Genomic DNA, 23,181 nt, shown 5'->3' with positions numbered 1-23,181 from the left:
CGCAATTAGAGTCTTATGCAACAGGTAGTAGTAGTCTGTCATGGACAGTTAAGTGATCATAGTTTGCTCTCCTACATAGTTCATAACTCAAGTACACTCACATCTTCTGTCAAGTCTTACAAAACAGCTCAAATCTGCATCTTAACAAAAAAGTTACAAACTTGATTTCATTAGTAGTCAGTTCTAACAATGCTCATGGAGATCAAAGTAAATTCTCATCCAATATGTGACTTGAACCACTTAGAATCCTAAACTCCTTCAGTAACTACGGCAATGCACTTAAATACAGAGGTCTGTTAGTGAATGACAACGTAACAGATGAGCAGAGGTGCTCTGTCACTTGCACTGTCGCGATGTGCTTTGAGTACTGGGCATTAAAGCATTCACAGAGAGCTGTAACTCAGCCAAAAAAATTAGGGGAGGCTTTTTTCCTAAAACAAACAAACAAAAAAATTTTTAAAAAACCCATGAAACTTTCATTTTTACTTCTCCAGCCCTTCAGAGTTCACTTATGTACCCTGTGACAATACTCCTTTAAGACTGAAGGGTTCTTCCTTCCTAGACTTATCTCCCTACTTATACAAAATAAAAAAAAAAAAACACCAAAAACAAACAACACTTTGTTGATGAAGGGCTATCGTTTCTTCATTAAAGAGCCAGATATGACAACAGAGCCTAGAGATTTGCTACCTTTCCTCCTATTAATGAGCTATGTCTCAAAGACAAAAACACATAACAGCAAGATAAGGTACCAGGCCTATCACTTATTCAGGCAGCTGCATGTGGCCATTTCTCATGAAGGATTTCAGAAGCCAAAGCTTGTATTCCATTTTTAACATTAGATTAAGTATCTATTAAAAGCCACACTTTCTTCTCTTCTCCTATCATTACTTTTTAAAGGGATGGCAAAGATGACAAAGAAGAAAAATTAAAGTATTTCCCACTTTCAGCTTTACTCACCTTCTTTCCTGCTTCTTTTACAGACTCCCTGTAGCCACCTTAATTTTTCAAAACTTACCTCATTCTTCTGTGGATCAGACACACCATCACCAGATGTATGACTTAGAACAGACTCAAGGCTGAGAAGGATTCACTGGGAGATACAAAACATTCCTAAGCAAAGAGTTTTATTCCTAGAGGGTGAGCCTGTTTTAAGCTTCAAATTATTTTCTGTGCCAAATCTGGAAATGGGGGAGTGGGTGGGGGTGAATATGTGAAACTCCAAATTTCATTCAGCCCAACCAATTAATTAAAATACAAAAAAAAGAGAGGTATGACAAAATGTAAGAGCTCCTCTCTGAAGGTGAAAAAGAGATATTACAGCTCCACACTCCAGTTTCATTTGAAAACACTTCATGTAAAAACGTGGGAAGTCAGAAGAATTTTACTTCAGTGGAACTAAACCAAGATGACATTGTCTCTCCTTCCAACAAGTAAAAGTTGCAAGTAGAAGTATTTCTAGGCTAGCTCCTAAAATAAGCTACCACACAACATACAAACACAACAATAGTGGCAAAAGATGTCAGTGAAGTTTCATGGTGGGAGACAGCCTGATACCAAGCAATGCAACTAAACAAGCTCCAACAAAGGCTACTGAGCATGTCTCACTTTGGATGATATGTGGTAAGTGATTGTAAGTGATGAAACTTCCAAGAGCAGGCCAGGCAACAGGCCTGTTAGGTTACTGAAAAGCAGCTCACCCTACCGTTTACACAATTTTGGTAGTCACTGGAGTATGACATAGGCCAGTAAGGAGACAAAAAATTGCACCAGATGATTTGCCAAAAGATCCACGACATCGTACTGAATGTGTGATTTGTTTTTATATATATTTTTAGATATAGATATACACGTGCACACACCCACACTACTGTATCACTCTTCAACAAACTGGTGTCATGCCTCTACCTGCTAATTGGGACTTACATGAATGTCAAGAACTGTCTCCATGAGAAACCATCAGTCACAGAAAAACAGACTTCACAGGCATTTATAAGCATCATTACAGGATTATTCTTTAGACAACAACTAAGCGATGGAGCAAAGATACCTTTCTTTGTATAAAGAACTTCAGGAGCTACGATGGAAAGGTACTACACAGCACTTTGAGAAACAATTAGAAAGGAACAGGTCGTCTTATTCTCTCCTTTGCACGTGGCTGTAAAGTCAGAATCAAGGCTCATGTAGTAATTTTAAATTCAGGTAGAAAAATCCAAGATCATCCAAGATTATCCGATCTCCTTCAAGCATTCAATCTGCTTCTTTGGATGTAAGAAGTTTCACACCACCAGAAAAAAAAGAAAAAAAAAAGAAAAACAACAAACCGAACAAATTTGTTTCTTCATTGGACCAATAATAAAATAGTCACAGCACAGAGCTTCAGATTTCAGTGTCCTTAATGACTTGACTTATATTTTATTGAACGCTAAATCACATAAAATCAACCTTTAAAAAAAAATAAAGAACCTTTGGAATATATAATAAAGGAGAAAGAAAACCACTTCATGTGATAGATTTTGAGAGTGAGAATGTAAGCAATTGTCAATGAATAAAATTACATTGTAGATAATGCTTTCTTCATTTGCTCAGATACAGTTCAACACTTTGACAATTATACACATTCTCACACTTTGTATAAGAAATGCTATCATAGCTGTAAAAGCACACATAGCTGCTTTCTTGCATCACACGTTAAAAGAAAAAAGAAATCTGTAGCTTTGAAGACTTCTATTTTTAGTCTGTATTCATGACACCAGTTTTTAGCTACCATCAAGGAGATGATATGTAATTCTAAGTGCAGGACAATAGGGTATAAAATGAGGAAAAATAATCTATATATTCCCTATTTTAATTGCTACAAACAAAACTTCCTTAGATCATCTGTTCCTTTTTAGGTATAAAAGCTTCTGAAACTGTTCAGGATACTAAATACTCATCCTGCAGAAAAGTTTCCTGTTACTAAGAAACAGGAAGGAAAAAAAAATACTCATATTCAAGGTCAGCTGTTATCAAATTGATTCAGAATGATACATTTTTTTACCCAATCTGACGTATTTCATAAAAAAATCAAACATGCTGTTTGTTTAGGCTGGACTGTTTCCATAAGCCACGTTCTCCTTCAAAGTTTTATATTTGCATGGAGACTACGAATAACAGTAAAACAGTGTTCAGTGAACAGTGATAGAAACGTCACTCAGGTTAGACAGATCAACAGGGAATTACAGTACTTTGAGAAATCCTTCTTGAGGAGTTCAAAAATTCATCACATTTCGTATGACCTTTCATTTCTGGCAGCTTTTTCAGTAGACAGATTTTAGTTCTAGGTTTAAGCCAAAGGTCAGTGCTTCCAGCACACTACAACAGGCACGTTAAAGAACCACTCCACCTGAGGCACCGCTCCTGCCAGCATGACGTAAGGCATTCTTGTCATCCCAGCACATTGATTCAGCTGCACTCCCCCTCAGAAATTAAGAAATCCAAATAATTTCGAAATATAATAAAATCTAAATAAAGTATTAATACAATGAAATTACTGCACTGTCTTCCAGATGTGTAACTTCAGAAGGAGCACAGAACAAACCACAGGTTTGTGACATAAATATTTAGGAAAAGGCATCGTAAAAAAAATTAAGTATGTCTGCATCCTAGTATTATTATCCATGACATTTAATGAATTGCTATTTTTATTTTTTTTTCCAGAAGGCCAAAACAAAACAAAAGTTCAGAATGACTTTAAAGGCTTTTAATAAAGATTAGACAAAAAGATAAGGAAAGTTTGGGAGTTTGTTTTAGAAGCATTCCTTGCTTTAACAGCATAGGTTCTTCCCAAGCCAAGCTGCAGGGACACACGAAGCAATCTGGTACTTTGCTATTTCTCCTTCTGCTCTCCCTGCAGTTCTGCCTCGCTCTTACAAACCAGTGCATCCCAGAATTTCCCCCTTTCACTCTGGCAAGTCAATTACACTACATACAGGGCCCTGGAAAGCCACCAGTTCCAGGCACAAAAAGCACCAGTTATAGTCTACTAAACATTAAACAAGCATCCAAAACGAACAACATGTAAATGGAAAACTGCTTTACATACTATAAATAAACAAAAACTGCTAGACAGTAAGTCTATTTGTCTCTTATGCAGGTTTTCCCATTGGTTTGTTGTGTAATTTTGAACTTACACCGAATATAACGTATGTTCAACTACGTAAGTACAAATGTTTATCTCTGTGCTTACACTCTTCAGTCTGAAGACAGTTCATAAAAATATAGCTTGTGCCGTACAGCTATTCTTCCAGCTTGCAAAATGCCTCTTGCTCACCAGGCTGGTTCCTAACACAGCTGTCTGAACTCTATAAAAATAGTTTCCTCTTGCTGCCCCCTATTTATTCTCTATTTCCTTCTTATTACCTAGTCTGAAGGTAATGTCAGTGATAACATGTCTCTTGAGAGAAGAGGGAACCTGACAGTGATAATGCCACATTTTGGTGCTGAAATTGCCCAGGAGGACAAAGGTCAAACAATCTAACGCACTCCAAGGTTTCTTTACCACAGCAAAGGAGGCTGGTACGTTTAGGGATCCCGTATACCCATTTAAAACTGCCTGTCTTAAAAATAATATAATAAAATAATATACTAGGGTTATTGACATTGATATATATCATTGCAATTGTAAAATTGATTTTATTCATTTAATATTACTGATAATGTTAATATATCACAATAAAAATATCTATTTAAAATACGTTGTCTAATTAATACAAGATGTTCAAACACTGTCCAGTCTTTTTCCTTCCTTTCTGATCTGTTCTTCCTTTGTGGTTTAAATTTTAATGGTCTGGTGTCACACAAGATTTTTTTATAACCATAAACTGCTTTAGCCTATGTCTTCCTTTGACACCTCCTAACCCTACCAACAGTTCTCATGCTGGTAGGGAAACTTAAAAATCTTCCTGTCTATGACTGGATGTAGTTTAATTTCAGCATGAAACAAGTAAGTATTAGATAGCATAGGGAAAGTTACTGTGGCAAATTTCTGCATCGGATCTTACAAAAGGGGAAGACGTTCATTTGCAAATATCCCACTCACACTCATCCTGCCAAAGATTTCATTCACTCGCAACCTCACATCCATCTACAAGCAAGTGACATGTCTACCCAAGTGGTTTGGCCAGGATCACCTGCATGTGACAAAGAGAACAAGAGGCACCAGCCATCAAGTCCGCACCATGTTTTTTGATTCCTTCTCCACGGGCATCAAGCTAGTTTTCGGATGGCTCTTCATAGCCTGCAGGAGCAAGCCACCACTCCGGGGTGTTCCGCCAGAACCCTGCTCACCTCAGCCTACACAAACCTCAGGCCAGGCTGTTCCCTACTCTGTTTTCCTTCTTTTGAAACACAGATAGTCTATAGTCCATTTCTCTTTTGGGTAAGCAGGAAGAGAAATGGTACACTTGACCAACTTCCACTGGCCAGTCATCTGCTCTTTCAGGACAGGTTTTCTGGTGCTGACACAAATAACGCATTCCTCAGACCTACCACTGGAATGGTGTCCTGGGAGCCATGTCCTTGAAGAGTTGTTCATTATCGATACAGGCCTTTATTTTAACCCTTCTGCTGTTGCTTCTTTTCCATTCCTACATCATTCATACCAGCCCTAACATTTCTATTACACATATCTATAAAGGGTTAATCAAAGGTAAGCCAAGCCATCACAAATGGCAGGAGCTGTCGTTCCTGGAAATCTCAGCAAAGTCATCAAAAGCTGATGACCACCAAAACCTAATCTGTCAACCCTAGAAGTCCTAAAGAACTGAGGTGCCTGATGGTCACTGTAGGAACTGGCAGTTGCATTGCTATGTTCTGGGTAATTAAAGGGCTTGGTTTCTGCTCTGTCTGGCCCACTCCCCAAGAACTGAAACCAGCCTTAAAAATCAAGTGTGGGTTGACTGAACTGAAAATGGTGTTTGTCTTAATTTGCATAAATTGTAAAATGCAGTATCCAATGAAAATTGGCAAAAGGACGTAAAAATCCCATGAAGCACTTTTCCCTTTACTAAAAAGCATTAACCATGTCACAATCAATATTATTTGAAGACACATTTCAGAACTGTTGAAAAATATAAAAGTAGCACAACAGAGCCTACCCACCATATTTTCACTTAATGAAGAGAAATGGAACTTTACAGCCAAATTTGTTAAAAATGCGATGTTTGCCAGCTGCAAGACGTGCAGACAGAACCCAGGCAGCTGCAGGGATGGTGACACCGGCACCCCCAGCGCCCCAGGGCCCGCTGCCCGTGCCCCACCAGCCCACTCAGCTGCCACACCACCACGCTCCAGCCCCATCCTCACCGCGACCACCCCTGTCCGCCACCTGGAACACTGACCCAGCGCCAGCCTCCAGGACTGAGAGCTGGATGTCACCTGGGTTCATTTAAGTTCTGTTTTCTTGATGCCCATCTGCAAATGCAGTTCTCCATTATCCTGTAAACCTTTGCTTTTAGTCCTTCACTATAACAATGTACCATATAGGAATATTTCCAAGGGGTAATTAATACCAACATGCGGTACCTTTATGGGCAACAGCCGACATTTTTCCTTACAAAGAATATTCTTGCCTCCTGCCTTTACAGGATTTTTCTCCTCTGTCTCAATTTGGGCCACGAACGGGAGAGCACGCTATGTGCTCAGGACTTTCCACAATACTAATATGCAGGCAGGTAATCCTTCTCCCTGGAGCAAAGGGTTTTGGTATCTCTTCAACAACAGTTCATCAACTACATGCTAACAGCTAACAAGCTTCGTATTTAACACTCTCCACTGAGAGCACAAGTTCTCAACAAATACAGTGAATTAATATGGACTAATATACAGTACATAAAGTAAAACCAGGAAAGAGGACTCAGACTGAAGGAAGAAAGATGTCTTCTGAGCCAAAATAACTTGAGGAAGGAAAATCAGACAATCAAAGCAGAAATAGGTAAGCCAAAATGAACATGAAATTGATTCTCAAGTCCTCTAGTAAGTAAACAAACACTGATGTCTAGAAAGGTGACTAGACCAGTAGCTCCAGTTAGGTTTTCCAAAAAAAGCTCTAAATTAACAAATTGTTATTGCTTTCTTTACAAGGTGTGATATCAAACAATTTCCAAGCTAGATATAAAACTATTCAGGTCATTCTTGTTACAGAAAATTCCTTAATTGGATGCCAGCAATGTTTCCTGGCAGAAGCACTCACAATTGTCAAATGTTTTCCCAGCTAAAAAGGCCTCGTTATTTCAGAGCACTTGTGGCACCTGCCAGTTCTGCAATCCTTATAACATTTGTTACAGGACAAAACACAAAGCCTAAACTTAAAATGCTGACTGAAAGTCAGAGAAAATGTTTGATTTCTAACATTCCGAATACTACGACAAAAGTAAGCCCTAAGTTAGCTCAACTTCAGCATTGTCAAAGCCATATCTTGCTTGACACTGCAATAATGGGAGCTGCGGCAAAACACTCACTTTTCCAGCACCACAAAGTTCGAGACAGTAAGTATCCAAATCATGTCCTGCAAGATGCATGGGGTTTGTGCCCAGTTATGCCAGCCTCAAAGCTGGCTAAGACTTCGCACGTTTGCCTGGTGATGATGCTGCAATTGTCCACCAAGGGAAAAGAGCAGCCGCTTACAGCACTGACGGAGATCAGCAGGGTCCTGCAGTTAAGGCAGACACCCTCTCTGCAGCAGTTACTACTATCCGTTACTGCTATATTTGGTGCTAACATAGTAGCTATATGACGGTAGGGGTAATTACCATCATATTCAAAAAGTGGAAAGCATGTTCTTTGTTGCTTCAACATAAAAAAACCTGAGCTGGTAGAAGGATATTTTACATTCTTTACCTATGAAAAATACCAACCCTCTCAGGTCTACTTGAGCAGAACAATTCCTTTCATTTTACAGGAAAAACAAACAAACAAAAAATTAATGTTCACAACAGAAGCGAGTAGTAGGAGTTAGGATAAGAATTTCCAAGTTTGTTTGTAATCCCCCACCTACCACTTCATGGTTAATTTGTCAAGGGTATACATTTGGATATTTAATTCTTTGGGCTCTTTCCAACCCACATGACTATTCAGATTTTGAAGCTCCTCTACAGACCCCACTCCCCGGATCTCATCTCATTCTAGACGCAAGCACAGAGGACAGGTCATGCTGCTGTCACAGACTGAACAAACTTGAGAACAATTTTAAATGCAAAAATGGAAGCGTAATAACTGTGCCTGACAAGAAACCCTCACCCCTGCAAGACAAGTGTTGCATTTAATCACTATCTGATGTTATACTTGAAAGATGTATCTATTTCACTCTGGTAAAATTCCTGCTGGAACAGATATGGTCAAAATTGTTTTGATATACCTGTCTACTGCTGGATTTCTACAGTTGGAAGAAAAATCCCAGCAGTTAAGCCAGTAATATTTTTGATCATAACAACAGCTGAGGTTTACTTCAGTTTAGCAGGTGCCCCTCCAGTACACAGAAGACATCTAGATGGACAAGTACACACAAACTGCTCCAGGACCAGCACTACCTATATTTTTGCTAATCAGGCTTGTGAAAGAGGGCCAGCAAGGTGGGCAAGTCACAGTAACACAGCATGATGTTGCTTCTGGAGTGAAGGCAGAGCACAGACAGCTCTGAATTGGGGAGAAAAAAATTGTGTTAAACTAGCCAATTACTAGAATAAGGTGAAGATGCCAAAGATTTGACCTTGAGACTCCTGCGTTAAGAGAGCGCGTTCTTGGATGCTACCCTAGCTGCTTCTTTTCACCACTTTTTTTTCCTCTTCTTCCTTCTCCTCCCCACCCCCACCCTTCTTTTTCCTTTGGAAGCCTCATGATTTCTCAATTTATTTTTTTTTAAGGCTAAAAAGAATTAATGGGATAAGAAAACAGTTTTCTGGGAGTTCTACCCAGGATGTTCCCTTGGCCACGAATGCTAGTTTTGAAAACAGCATTGCTCTATTTCAGTTGCTGAGCAGGTGGCCTGTTAAATCTTAAAAGTTCTGTCTGTTAGTTAAGTGTTCATGTAAATATTTCATTAAGCTTCCCAGCTTATAATAAGCATTGCTTAGCACTATTTTATGCAACACAAGCTACAGAAATTATTCTACCAAGGGCAAAAGGAAAAAAAAAAAAAAAAAAGATGAATGAGAAGTGGATAATCACAATTCATATTTTTTTAATATCAAAGGGAAAAAAGATTGTGAATTCTAAATTAAATGTGCCTGTTTGGGGAAGATACATCTTGTTTCATCTTATCATCTAATAGCCTAGGCAAATAAGCACACATTGTCTCTTTGCTCTCTTTCTTACAATCTTTTTTTTTTTTTAAATCTTTTCTTAGAAAACTACTTTATAAATAGTTTAAGAAAATATAGGGCACATTCTTTCACAACACCTTACCATAAATGAATTTATTTCTGTAAAAGATTTTTGTCACCACAAAACATTATTCATCTCTTTGTGTTCCAAAACAATAAAGGTAAAAGGTCTTAACCATGAGCAGCTTTTAGCTGTTTAGATGTGAAGTCACTCCACCTGTATTTCTGTAAAGCTAAGGGATCCAGTCAGGTTGACGGTTGCTCTCTGAGTCAATTAAACGACCAGAATTTGCCTAGTCTCTCTGTCAATTTTGCAAGCCATCATCTGTTTTACCTCCTGGCATTTCCCACCTTTGCAAGTGATTTAAATCATCTTAACATGTAAATAACACACAGGATATTATTTATACTTTAAACAGCATTTTTATTAATACGTTTTTCTTTTTGTTTATATCCTTCAGAAAGCCAGCCTCTCCCTCAGAGAATTTTAATTGTGTTCTCACATCTGTTATTTATTTGTTCTTTGACAAAACAAACTCTCCTAGTACTAGCCCACAAAGCAAAATTGCTTGTCACAATTCTTACTAGTTTGTCAGCAGAAGAGTGTAATTTCTTTGCCTTGCAGTAACAAAGTTTTCTACACTTCAGCAGAATTATTGTAGACATGGTTGTAACTTAGAGATCCAAAAATAGGCTTCAATGCTTATTCAACTGAAGGTGAAATGGAACAGTAAGATATCTGGGGGAAGAAAGAAAAAAGAAAAGAGATAGACTATTCTGTTGTCTACCTCCAGTAAAACATCTGCATTCTCCTTGTGCATTTTTAAGTCATGCAGCCAGAGCTGTGATGATTGCACAAGAAATTACAGACAGCAATGCTTGAAGCACCGTTACAGAACTGCATAGCCAATATGGCATTAAAGCGTGCAGAACCTTCCAGCTCTGCAACAACTGTTTCAAGGGAATAACAGTTAAACTCGTACAGGCACAAAGGTCCTACAGAGATCACAGCACTACAGAGTAAAGCAGAAAGGAAACAGGAGTAAGGTTCACACTACTCCACCTCAGTACGTAAGCAGGAAGCCAGGTCCGAGGCTAATGTATGAAAAGCAAGAGCAGATTTCTCTTTTACCAATCTGCTAAACCAAAAGACATCCATCATAATAACCTAATGTCATTTCCTGACTAATACTGAGGGTTGCTAAATGTACAGACATGACACCTGGCACAGAAAGATCTCCAGTTGCTAGCAGGTAGAGCTGCCACAGCCTCAACAGCTAACACACACGAAAATTCCTTTAACTTCAGATGCAATCATCTAATTCTGTTGCAGATTAGATACAGATTTTCAGATCAGGCATTCAGGAAAGGAGACAAATACGCAGTCAAAATACACATCTGCAAATATTCTGACCAGCATCAAACAGGACCTACGTGCACAGAAAAGGATGTAAGCCCTATCTCCAGGGCAACATTTAGCTGCCTGACTACAAAAAACGCCACACTTCTCTCCTAATAATCCTGCCTCGTTCACCATGCACAATAAAACGAGGCTGGAGCTCTACAGATAAGTGTCATACAGCTCTGATTTATCCCAAGCACATCAGAATTTTGAGCAACATTTGTATGGAGAAAGGGCAGAAAGTATGGGAAAAGGTGTTGCACACAGTTTTAGTACATACTCTCATACACCCAAGAAACCTGCAGAGCAGCTGGGGTCTACTGTAACAGCCAAAGTAGGTAACAGTGTGAGGTGTTACAACCTGCACGAGCAAGAACTCAGATCAACAGGACATTTTTGTCTACACTGCCATCAGACCAGTGCCTCTGATTGTATTCCTGGCTTCGGCTGGGCACACCTGCCCATCGGTGTTCCTTCACCCTCCCAAACCACACAGGCCACGTGGAGCTGGTGGTGCTCTTACCTAGCTCCTCCTCACCCCCTCTCTTCAGTAGCCTCATCTGAATCATGTCCTGCCACACCAATTATTTCATTTTTTAGCACATTACTTCCCCTTCCTATGGTTTTACTCCTCAGGTTTCAAGCACTCATCTCTCTGCATTTATTCTCTTCCTTATCATTTCCTTCTCCTAGTTCTACTTCTGCAGTTTTCCTTCTAAGCAGGTTTCTGTTCCAGAGCTCCCCGGCAGCAGGTGTGTCCGTAGGGCTGCTCACACCCTCATCTCCCCCAGCCCAAATCGCCCACACCGGTGGCTTCAAAGAAATCCTGCTTTGGCCCAGCCATTAAATTTGAAAGAGGTTTTAGCCAACAAAGCCTAAGCCTTCCCAGCACAAAAACAGGTGATTTCAAGCCCTACTATTTTCCATAAGCAAATAAATCTTCTGAGGAAGGGAAGAAACACATTCCTTGCACAAAGATCAATTTATTTTGTTTCAAGGCCCCCATCCTGAAGCATCAGCGTGTCTAACCTGTCAAAAGCTGTTGGAAACTATCTTTTTCCCCCAGCACAGCTCTCTCATCTTGCCAAAATCTTCAAAAATTTCTGCTCAAAAGACTGGCAGACATCACACACGGAATTTAAAGCCCAGCAGAAGTATAAGTAACCATGACCAGTGTCATACATCAAGGAAACCCAACTTTAAATAGATGATCATCACTTAACACATTCTTCAACTATCTACTTAAACTTTTGCCCAAAAAAACTCCTTCCTAGTTTTTTATAGCGATTTTAAATTTCCGCATGTTGAAATTTCTATTGCCTTTCTGTGGAAAATTTTGTTATCTCCAAATTGCTTTCATTTTTTTGTGGCTCTTGAAAGCGGTTGCTTCTGTTTGAAAAACCTATCTCCATACCATTACGGAGAGAAAGAGATGCATCTGCTGTCAAATACACTTCCACGATATTGATGCATTCACTTTATGTGAATTTTATTTTAGAATACTACAGAAAAGAGTTCACTTGCTCCATGGATTTAGTTCCTTGCTGTGGCAGGCATCTCATCATCTTTATGCAAGTTTCTTCACAAATTCCTGCAACTCTTCTTTAATGCAGTAAGATATGCTTTGATATAAAATACTTTCAATTGAGAGGCTATTCTATTGATTAGAAACCCTATTCTAATTTCTAGAGTAAATTTATACACAGCAAGTATGGTCATTTGCTCTCATATCAGCATTGTCTCTTTCTAAGTAGTTCTTGCCTTGTGATTATCCCCACACATTTATAGAGTACTCAGACTCTCTCAAATTTCATCTTACCGAGGAAGTCAAGCTCCCAACTAATAACATGATACATGTCAAAAAAGCTTGACAGTATGTTTTGTTTCTTCAAATCAAAATTGATCTTATTTACATTTTAGCTATAGAAACAGCTATACAAGCATAGACAAGGCAAAGGGGCCTCTGGTATGGCACACGTCCTTAGTACCAGTCTCTTTGGCAGAAGAAAATTAGAAGGTATTGGGAATTAACAATTATACACAGAACTATCCTTTCCTCTAAGAGCAGTTTAAGAACTTTGATAACACTGATGTCAAAACCATAACCTGCAGCTGCCTGGATTAATTTTTCCCCATTTCTTAAGAAAAAAAGACAAAACGAACAAACCAACCAAAAAAACCAAACCACTTCCTTGTTAACGCCTAATTAGCTAAGCCTCTGCGCTCAGATTCCACCTTAACTTCCTTTTCCTGTAGGAAAAAGACTGAAAAACTTGGTTATGCACCATGTGATTCCAACAAACCTAAACTTTTAACATTTCCCCATCCCTTTTCTTGGAAACATATCTGATGAATTTTGTGTCACTTCAATACCCTTTACAGGGTGTAACTCAGCCTGACAGTTTCTCTGAGCAGGCTCCTGTCTCCAGTCCTGAGGCACTGAGAAATCCAGTTCCGATGATGAACACGATCATTCCTTCATGAGGTCAAGCATATCTTAATGACAGCTTTACAGAACATGCATCCGCTTAACCATAGTTTTAAAAGAACTAATTGTAATGGTTACAGCCTTTAGAAGTAGTCTAAGTTCTTAAAGGCACATGAAGAAATGTTGGTGACAATTCAGGAAAAAATATTTAATTCCATCCCATCAGCTACAATATTACCACAGGCAATCACAAGCACTCCCTCAGTTTTTGTTTTGTAACTATTATCATCACCTGGATTCCTCACAGATGTTGAAGTAGCATTATAACCTGTACTATAGCTTATTTCTACGGATTAGACCCTTAACTGAAGAATAATCCCTTTCAAGTTTTAAAATAAAAATCTAACTTGACTGGACTTGATAGGTCATATAATACATTTTGTATTCCACCGCATAAAGCCAAACAAGGAGGCAGCAAGCACATGCTCCAAAACAATTACGTTTTTTTCATTCCTACATTTTATTTAACAAAACACTGTCATCACAAGTTTACTCTTTAAAAAATTCTCATAGCAAACGAAAATGGATCTATACTGTTACATTAAGTGATAAAAGCTCATCTGCCCCCCAACAAAGGAGCACAGGGACACACTGGCAGGTGGGGGAGTGCAAGTGATAGCCTGCCCAGCTCTTCCCGGGCTGCTCCTCAATCACAGGGGCGATCAGCACATTACAGGCCCATCACTACAAGCCCAGAGGACCACAGGGATGCAGAACGGCAGACAGGAACACAAATTAGGGACTCAGAGGAAGAGAGGTCCCATCCAGACCCCTCCCGGGGCTGTCCCAAGAGAGACTCAGCCCCAGTGCCCAGGTGTGAAACCCATCATGTGGATGCCCAGGGGTGCGGGACACATCATAGGATGCAGGGGAAGGGCATTTGGGGGGAATACACAGGACTTACTATGGGATGTTTAGAGGAGGAACCAAATGCAGGGACAGGGATGTATTTACATGATTTGAGGAGGAACAAGTGTGAAAAAACAGAGAAGTGGATTAAAAGGGCCAGCTGCTTGCAAGTAGTTTGCTGTGCTACCTGGGCATACCCTGTGCCCGATCAGTGCATTCTCCTATCTGTTATTAAATCCTTCCCAAGTGTTCTCTGGGTGAGGGGCTCTATGCACTGTGCATGTGTGCACAGGGGTCTGAGTGCAGTAACTGGGGTGCGACTGCCCTGCCAGCCACCCGAGAGACTGCAGCGAGTGGACTGAAGTGTCAGCCCGGGGTGGGTGATGGGGACACGTGTGTCTGCAGTGCAGCACCTGGAGCGGACGCAGGCACGCATTCGCATGTGCACGTGTGTACTGGGAACACAGGTTCAGCCTTGCTGCTGGCTGGACCCAGGGCATGGAGTTGTGGTAGCCCCACTCCTCTCGGGCTGCCAGATCAGGTCCAAAATTTTCCCCTAGCAAAAGGGAAGAAAAGGCTGTTGAACACAGCACGTGCTTAAAACAAGATTTTCCCATTTCACACACAGTGATCATCATCTTTCATTCTGTGTCTCAATTCTGTCCCTTTTCCACTATTTTTCCACTGAGATCACTTCAGCCACTTCAATCTTCTCTTATCGTAAATATTTCCTCCTCTATTTTTCTCTTCCACCCTACCCCTATCTCACATTTTACAGGTTCATTTTCCTTTAGTTTGCTTAGGCCTTTCTCCATTTTCTACAATCTTACCTTTGTCTTCCTCTCCATTAAATTCTTTTTATAATTTCCCCTTTAAATTTCTCAGCCTCAGCAGGGATAAAAACTGCCCCTTGAACATTCTGCCACTTCTTTTCAGCTTTTTTCCCATTTGCCAAAATTTTTTCATTGTAACATCACCTTTCATTCTCTTTCAAAGCAAAACACATGCAATTGAGGTGCTGCTCTTCTTACTTACATAAAACATGGCTATTTTCAAACACTTACTGACTGAACAGGGTTTGTATTAACTTTTTTTTTTTTCACAGAAGGACAGAATACAATCAGCATACTATTGCTACGAATGTAGTTCAAAAGATTAAAAAAAAAAAATCAGAAAACAGTTTCTCACAAAGTGCAAGACACTGCTCACTGAACAAACCCACCAAGAAAATACTTAAGGTTTACCTGTTTCTTTTGCCTCCTCCTGTGTGTGGCTGCAGAAGAGAGGCCTTCTTCATATACTCCTCGTGACAGAATTTGATTTCTGAGGCTTTGCTCTACATCGTTGCCTACCCTACCAAATTCATCATATCCATATACAACTGCAAAGTTGATTTCAGTTCTTCACTCTAGCAAAAGTTTATCAAAGAGCTTTTATCTTTTTGAAGTATATTGCCTCGAATCGTTAGTCAGCCCCTTTCTCTCAGCTCCACAGAATACTGCACGCAGCCCCCCAGCTCTGAAAGCACAGTGTTTGAGAGGCGTGTGGAGATGGAACTGGTCTGGCTTTCTTGCAGGTATGTCATCTTCCATCCAATACCTCGTATTTCCTGTTAGGGCTTCCACTAACCTAAAGGCACCGATTTTACTGTTCAATTTTTAAAAACGTACTATACAAACAAGGCAGATGCATCTTAAACGTAGCTCTACTGGATTGGGTACATTACCAACTTTATAGAAAAGCATCTGTCTTCACAAAAATTCACACCCATCAGCTGACTTTGATGACTGCTTACCCACACGTAGAACTAGCACAGAGAAGGACAAGTTGATACTGATATTACATAAATTTGTGCACTGAATTTATTACCACTCCCCAGAAGAACAACTCAGTCGCATTAGCCAAGCTGTGCTCGGCTGCGCTTGGCAGAGGAGCTTTAAGCAGGAGAGAGCACACCCCTGCGAGGAGACAGCAGACAACTTTGAAGGGGCCCGTCACTCTGGAGCCACGCTTTAGGTTTCTCTCCAACGCAGCAGCACAGACCCTCTGAGCCTGAAGCCGTGAGGAGGTAAAGCAGCACACTGCCCGCCACGGGCCGGGGGAACATGTTGCGCTCACAGGTTACGGGCAAGGGCTGCTCACACAGCCCGAGGCCACTGCCACACATGGGAGGTGTTGAAGTACCAGGTCTTCCCTTGGGAAGCACAATCATCCCTTTCCCATGAGGGCCCAAGACCAGGAAAGCACAACCAGATTTCGTCCCGTTACACACTATCTGTGCTAGCATGTGGGACACTGACCCCACAGCCTACTTTAAGCAAGGGATCTTCCCTACTGCCGTGGATGGTGCTGAGGTCCTTGAACAGCAGAGCAACCGCCTCTGCACTCAGCCAGCCCCGACAACCCGAGAGCTGAGGTCACCTCACGTTCTTCTGCTATACAAACGGGTCCCAGCCGATGATATGTAGCAAACCACCACAATCAATGCTGCAGTCCACATTACCCTCCCAGCCTCCTCTCATCACATCTAAGTCCTACGAAGTCTTATGCTGGGCTTGGGCTTCCTCTTGAAACTCTGACCACACAACAGATGTACACCCTTGTCCTGTCAGAAAACTGCTCAGAAACTTCACTTCTCCATTGGACAGAAATCTTATCCTAGTCCTTATTTCCTTACTACTTACTTGATCTCACACCAAAATTTTGTCCCTTGGGTTACATATCTATCTAGCTTGGCTCATGTTACATCAATTTCACATCTGAATCCATGTGGTAATAGTTATTTTTCTCTTTGAATGTTTCTTCCATGTTAAAGAAGTCTCTTTCTTCCATAACATCATTGATATTTAAAAAATTCCATCTGGAGAAGACTTCAGAGAAGAATACTTGTGATAAGGGAGAGGAGGGAGGGCAGGGAAGAGCCTATCTCCCACAAGACCTGCAGTCATCAAGCCATCACAACATAAACTACACTCCATGGAGGTCAAGGAAGCTGCTCCCATGACTGCAGAGATGTCCTGCCTTTCCCTTACTGGGCTTCCATTTGGGATCTCTTTTCCCCTCCTTTAGAGGGCTGAAGGGCAGAAACCGGGAAATGGGGATTAGTATACCACTGACCCCAAATACATTTTCACTCAATGACCCAACATGACCAAAACAGTTATCACCTGCACAGGAGCTGTCCCCCTACATACCCTCACTGGGAGCCCTCACCACGCAATGCCACGACAGTTATATTTCCGCAAGTTCCTGCAAAACCGTGATGTTACTTCCCTCCTCCTGCTCATCCCCTCTACTGCTGCGTAATGCAACAAAGTCAGAAATACAGCACAACACAAGGGACCGGTTAGTTGCAATATTATAGACAGCAAAAAGGATAAGAGAAACTGTTCCTCTGAAGAAAATGGGAAGACTTACAGGAAATCAGCCAGTGACCACTACCTTATTTAAATAACTTATTTTGCAGTGGAGCTAAACAGGCAAGGCTGTAATTCTGCATCACAAATGGAACAAGCTTCTGGTTTTTGGATTCTCAGACTGACCTGGCTGAACAGATTAGAAGTTCATACACCTATTTTCCACTATGTACCACATTAACTGGTATTTTAATACAGTCAAACATTACATACCCTTTTTGAAGAAATAATGTTTGAGATCTAGTTTTGTCTAAAGTCCATTTAAAGGTATAAGTAGTCAGAACTTGGATTTCGGTTGCTGGTGGGCAACTGTAGAAACATTTCCAGTACACTCTGCCCTCCTTGATCTGCCAGACTGAAGTTATAGATTTTATTCCAGTGAAGTCTGTGGGTTTGGACTACCATTTTCTCTACAAAGCACAATCACATTTCTATAAATGAAACAAAGTCAACTTGGTATCATACAATTTGGCTTTGCAAAAGTGTGCTCAATTCTAACAGGAAGTTTTGACAATTGTTTTCATATCTTATAAAAATACCAAGCTATTTCTTGCCTTTTAAAGGAATATAAACAATGGATTTAAGTCTTACAAGCCAAACCCTCCACAAAGTAGAGAATTTTCAAGCTACCATTGACTGCATACAGCTAACCTACAATAACACCACCTTTCCTTCCACGCCATGCATTGTATCATCAAGAAAAGTTTACATAGCACAAACCTGACTTTTCTTCGTTATCTTAAATTTTCCAGTAACAGCTGCATGTAGCTCCATTTTCTTTGCTCTCCTTTCTTTGCTTTATGGTTCCTTATACAGGGTGGGTAGGTAGGTGCACATCCACAGAACATTTTTGCAGATTCAGACAAAACACCACCTCTAACCTGCTGCTCAGCACTGCCTGTGCAGTCAGACACACAAAATATACAATGCAACCAGCTACCTCACTCCAAAGCACTAAGAGTTCAGCCAAATCAGTACAGGGCAAATACAAGCCAAGATTTCGTGTTGTACTGTACTTCCCACCACCACCCATCCCAGGGCCATGATCTCGTCTCATGGGGACAGACATAGATGGGTCAGTTCTGGAAGACATTCTTGTGAAGAGATCTGGCAACACACAAGCAAAGCTAACGTGATAATTCGGACAGGAACGGCATAACTCTTCCTACACACAAGCTACCAGAAATGCTTTTGATGCCTTGAATGCCACACTCCTTGTGCAAAAACATTCATTTGGTAAGATTATAAGAGAGCTACAAAGCTAGTATCATCTTCACCATAAAATTAAAAAGTTTCTTTTTCAATAGTCACCTAGTCTGAATTTTACTTTCTACCCTTCTATCTTTCAGCACTGACAAACCCCCTCACAATACGGTACAGGACCTGTCCTGTACAGCTGTCCTGCAACCAACGGGACAGCACGTGGCAGTACAGTCGTCCAAAGCACCTTTAATGCCTCTGCATCCCAAGAACCATTCTGTACAAGGAACTACATGAAGTTAAAAATAGCATTGAAGCACCCTAGAGAGCTGTGAAACAGCACTGAATAATGCAGTATTATCAAACTCCTTACTATTTCCAAATCAAGTTATTTTACCATTTCATATTGCTTTGACAGTACCCTATAGTCTACTTTTTAACAGGTGTTTATCCCTCTTTCGTGAATAATCTGATATAAACTGTTGTAATACCACACATCTGCCTGGAAGAAAATCCTCTTTTCAATTACCAATGATTTGGAAAAATACTATCCAGCAGAATAGGGGTCCTCTTTTTGGCCTGCGATCACTCTGTTCACTTTAAAGGAATGCACCTCATTAACCCTGATAATTAACAAGGTTATTCTCATCACATAAAAGGTTTAAGTTCCTCTAGTAAGTCATTATTTGAATTTGCACTGCTATTAAGAAGATGAGGCTATTCTGAATTTAATTTCACATAGATCTTTAAAGAGAAACATCTTGTTATTTTTTTTTCAAGTCAAGGCATATAATTTCATTGTCATGTATGCCACATGGTAGTGAATCTACTGGATTAAGCAATGGACAATATACATACAGAAACCAAACAAAATTAAAGCTGAAAACCTAGAAGAGGTAAGGCAGCAATGCAAAAAGGCATCAAAACCAGAAAACGGGTATCTGGCAGCAGCATGGCTGTGACAGCAGACACCAGCCATAACTGACAATGGAGGAAAGGACCAAAGTTACAAGGAGATATACACCGCTTGGGACAAGACTACCAGCAGGTGTATCAGCTCCTAGCTGGACCAGTCCAGTAAGACTCCACAGGCTACAGAGAAACTTCCAGTTCCCACGCTCTTCACACTGGAAGTGCAGTAAGGCACTTTTGGGGAATTTTTTCTCCTAAATCACATGTAAGGTTTCTCAGGACTGTCTAGCTAATAAAGTCTTCTAACAATCTAATAAATTATTCAGGTTTTGTATATAGGTGTTCCTAGTACATGAACTTGCTTCTTCCACAAGAGAAAAGCCAGTTGTCTAAAGCTAGTTATTCTGAGTATATTAAAAAGTTAATTGCAGCAGACACATATAGAAATCCCACACTATATATAAAAACCAAGATGACAGTTTTATCTCATTATCCATACTGACATCATATTAGTTGATGCGAGCTGTAGGTAACAAACATATGGAATAATCATAGTATGAAAAGATTAGTCACATTTACTTAGAGATTTAATTATATAGGTTTAATTGGCAGCATACCTGACATCAGAGCATGCAAGTACCTTGAATGTAAATATCTGGAGATGCCAAATTAACACCCAAGGTTTTGCAAAGAGGTTTCTTTTGCACAGAATTCAGTCACTATTAAATAACAATATTGAAAAATAAAATCCCTTAAATGTTGGAACAGACAAGAGAACCTTCTGCCATAGCATGAAGATTACCAAAGCTCTTACTGCACCAAACATTTAAATGGAGCAAGTTCACAGAGTTAAGGGCAGCTGTCAGTCCCATATGGGAAGAGTTCCAAGCACTGCTAGTCTGACCCATCCACATGCCTTAAAATGGTGTCATTCATTTAGCACAAAATTTACAGAAAACTTCATTTTCTGTATTTTAAAGCACCCATCATTAAGTCTTGTCACAAGCGCTTTGCAGTGTGAGAAAAACTAAACTCTTCCCATGAAGAGTGTCAAGACTGCTGTGAAATATTCAGAATAAACCCACTATGCAAGTCTAATCAGCATAACAACTCCCTTGGGAATTATCAATTTGCAAATCTCTCAAACACGTAAAAAGGGTAAGAAAGTTGTTAAAAATACAGCGGGGTACTCATGAATGAGCCATACACTGAATTTTGTATTAAAGTCTAAAGCAAGTAACCAAACATTCTTCAGCGGAACAAAGACAGGAGCAAGTATGCATATGAGGCAATGCAAGGCAATAACAAATCATCAGGACAGCTTTATTTAAGTGTGGATGAGACTTTTGGTTAGGAATATTAAACACCAGCAATGTTTTTAGCATTATTAGGAAGCATCACCATTGTGTCTCCAAACACACCCTTACATGTGGTTCAAACATTGGGAAATGCACCTGAATGCTCACAGGTTACCCAGTGCTATCTTTGTTAGTTAACACATTCCAGTTTTCCTTTTCAAATTACCATTTTCCAGGTGAAACCAATGCCCTGCGAACAGCAAACCTTTAGGTTTCAGTGTCATGAATTAGTTTCCTTGCTCACTCTAATACAAGATGCACACAACAGGCATCTCCTCACCCCCCACTCCCAGCAGCGTCAGGGACAGAACCCCAAACAGAAGGGTTTGTTTTTCAACACGAAGTTCAAAGAGCTTAGAATTACTTGGGTTTTCTCTTCTGTTTTTTTAAACAAACATTGAAAATAACCAAGAGTGGCTTTGGCATTGCTTTAATCAGTTTAAACTTGAAGACAGGAACTCTAATTAAAATCTGGAACTCTAGCTGTAAGAAACAGCTAATTAGTTCCCAACTTTTTAATGAAGTACTGTGGCAGCGTCCATATTAGCTGTTCAGTATTAGAAAGAAAATGTTCTGCAAGATAAGCTCATTCTCTCAGCCAGTGCATCAGTTCGCACGTTTACTGCAACCCATGCTCTGTCACAGGGATTTAAGAACACTCCGTGCAGGAACTGTCAGGTGTGCAGATCCCCACCCGAGCACGGGAACTGAACCAAGCAGCACTCCCAGCAGCGAGGCAGGAGCACACCCAAGGCACTTCACTGCCTTTCTGCTGGGCGATGGGGGCAACTTCAACGGCACTCAGCTCTAAGGTGGTGTTTTCCGCCTTTGAATTCCTTCCTGACCCAAGTCGCAAACTCAAGAAAGCAGAAGATGGGGAAGAAGTGCAAGAAGGCGTTTTATGCTCATGCTCCCCTGAAGTCTGGGCACAATACAAGGGATAAGGGAGAAGCGAGACAAACCGCCAGGTTACGAGGCGCAAGCAAGAGAGCCTGGAGAGCCACAGCAAGACGTGCTGCCAGCACTGGAAGCCTGGACATGTTTCCACGGGTTTCAGTGCCTCATTTTATAAGGGCTGGTACTTCTATCCCCCTGCCCACACACAGGGAGCTTCCATTAAAAGAAGCTGATGAACTGATTATGAACAGAGGGCAAGTTCGCCCACGTTCCCGAGCCAGGATCTTCAGACCCGGGTCTCCTCTTGCTACCAAGTCGCTACCTGCCACACGCACTCGGAAGACCCTTCCCACACCGGCCCGGGGGCGCCCTGCCCGGCCCGGGGGGAGCCCCTGCCCACTACGGCCCCTCGCCTCCCGCCCGGGGTCCGCCTGGGAGTCGGGGCAGGGGGTGGAAGAGGAACGCCCCGCGATGGTCACTGCCAGCAGCGCACGGGCGGGAGGCTGCGAGACCCGGGCACCGGGGCCGTGCCCCGCACTGGCGGCCGCCCCGGCGCCGGCCTCTGGCCGCGGGAACCGGGCGCGCCGTGCCCGGCGGGTGCCGCAGCCGGCGGCAGCAAGGGCACGGCAGCGGGAACCGCCGGCTGCCCGGGTGCCTCTTCCCGAAACCCTGCGCAGCAACAACCGCGAAACCCAGAACAAACAAACAAACAAACAAACAAACAAACAAACAAACAAAAAGGGGGAAATAAAAAGGGGGAAACCCCAGCATCCCTCTCCGCCCCTCAAAACGGGCAGCGCCCGCACCCGGGACCCGGCAGTTGCCCCGCCGCCCCCTTCCCCGGCCCACTCACCGGCGGCGGGCCGCGGTGCCTCAGGGAGCCGGCTGCCGGGGCGGCGGGGCACCTGCCCGCTGGGCTGCGCCCTCCGCCCCATCCCGCCGCCCGAGCAGCCGCCAGCCCGGCGCGGCCGCCCCGCCCCGCCGCCCCGCCCCCATGACGTCACCCCGCGGAGCCGCCCCGCCCCGCCGCGGAGGGGGACCGGGGCGGGAGCGGAGCGGGGCGGCGGTCGGGCCGGGAGCGGGGCCGGGAGCGGGGTGGGTCGCTGGGCGCCCCCGGGGGTGGCGGGCAGCGTCCCTTCTGCCGGCCCCGCCGTGTCGGGGATGGGATGGGAACCCCGGCGTGGGGAATGGCAGCCCGGCGGCCGGGGGATTCGCCCCCTCCCCTCCCCTCGGCCGGTCCGCGCCTCTCCCGTGCTGCTGCCTTGACAGTCCGCCGGTGGGCAGCGCGGCAGCCCCGCGG

At 42.1% G+C, this 23,181-nt stretch overlaps 1 protein-coding gene across 4 annotated transcripts in view; it reads right to left on the bottom strand.

The window, feature by feature from the left end:
- Positions 1-22,853, bottom strand: part of MARCHF1 (membrane associated ring-CH-type finger 1) — a 258,484-nt gene extending 235,631 nt beyond the window's left edge. For all 4 annotated transcript variants that reach the window (XM_056323187.1, XM_056323055.1, XM_056323258.1 and 1 more), the window contains exon 1: positions 22,735-22,853. The gene's annotated coding sequence lies outside the window, so the exon portion shown is untranslated. The remainder of the gene's footprint in view (positions 1-22,734) is intronic.
- Positions 22,854-23,181: the final 328 nt, after the last annotated feature.

The sequence above is a fragment of the Falco biarmicus genome, chromosome 1, assembly GCF_023638135.1.
Source record: "Falco biarmicus isolate bFalBia1 chromosome 1, bFalBia1.pri, whole genome shotgun sequence".
NCBI classification, from domain to species: Eukaryota; Metazoa; Chordata; class Aves; order Falconiformes; family Falconidae; genus Falco; species Falco biarmicus.
The sequence above is the reverse complement of the archived record's forward strand: the minus strand, read 5'-3'. Positions and strand labels throughout refer to the sequence as shown.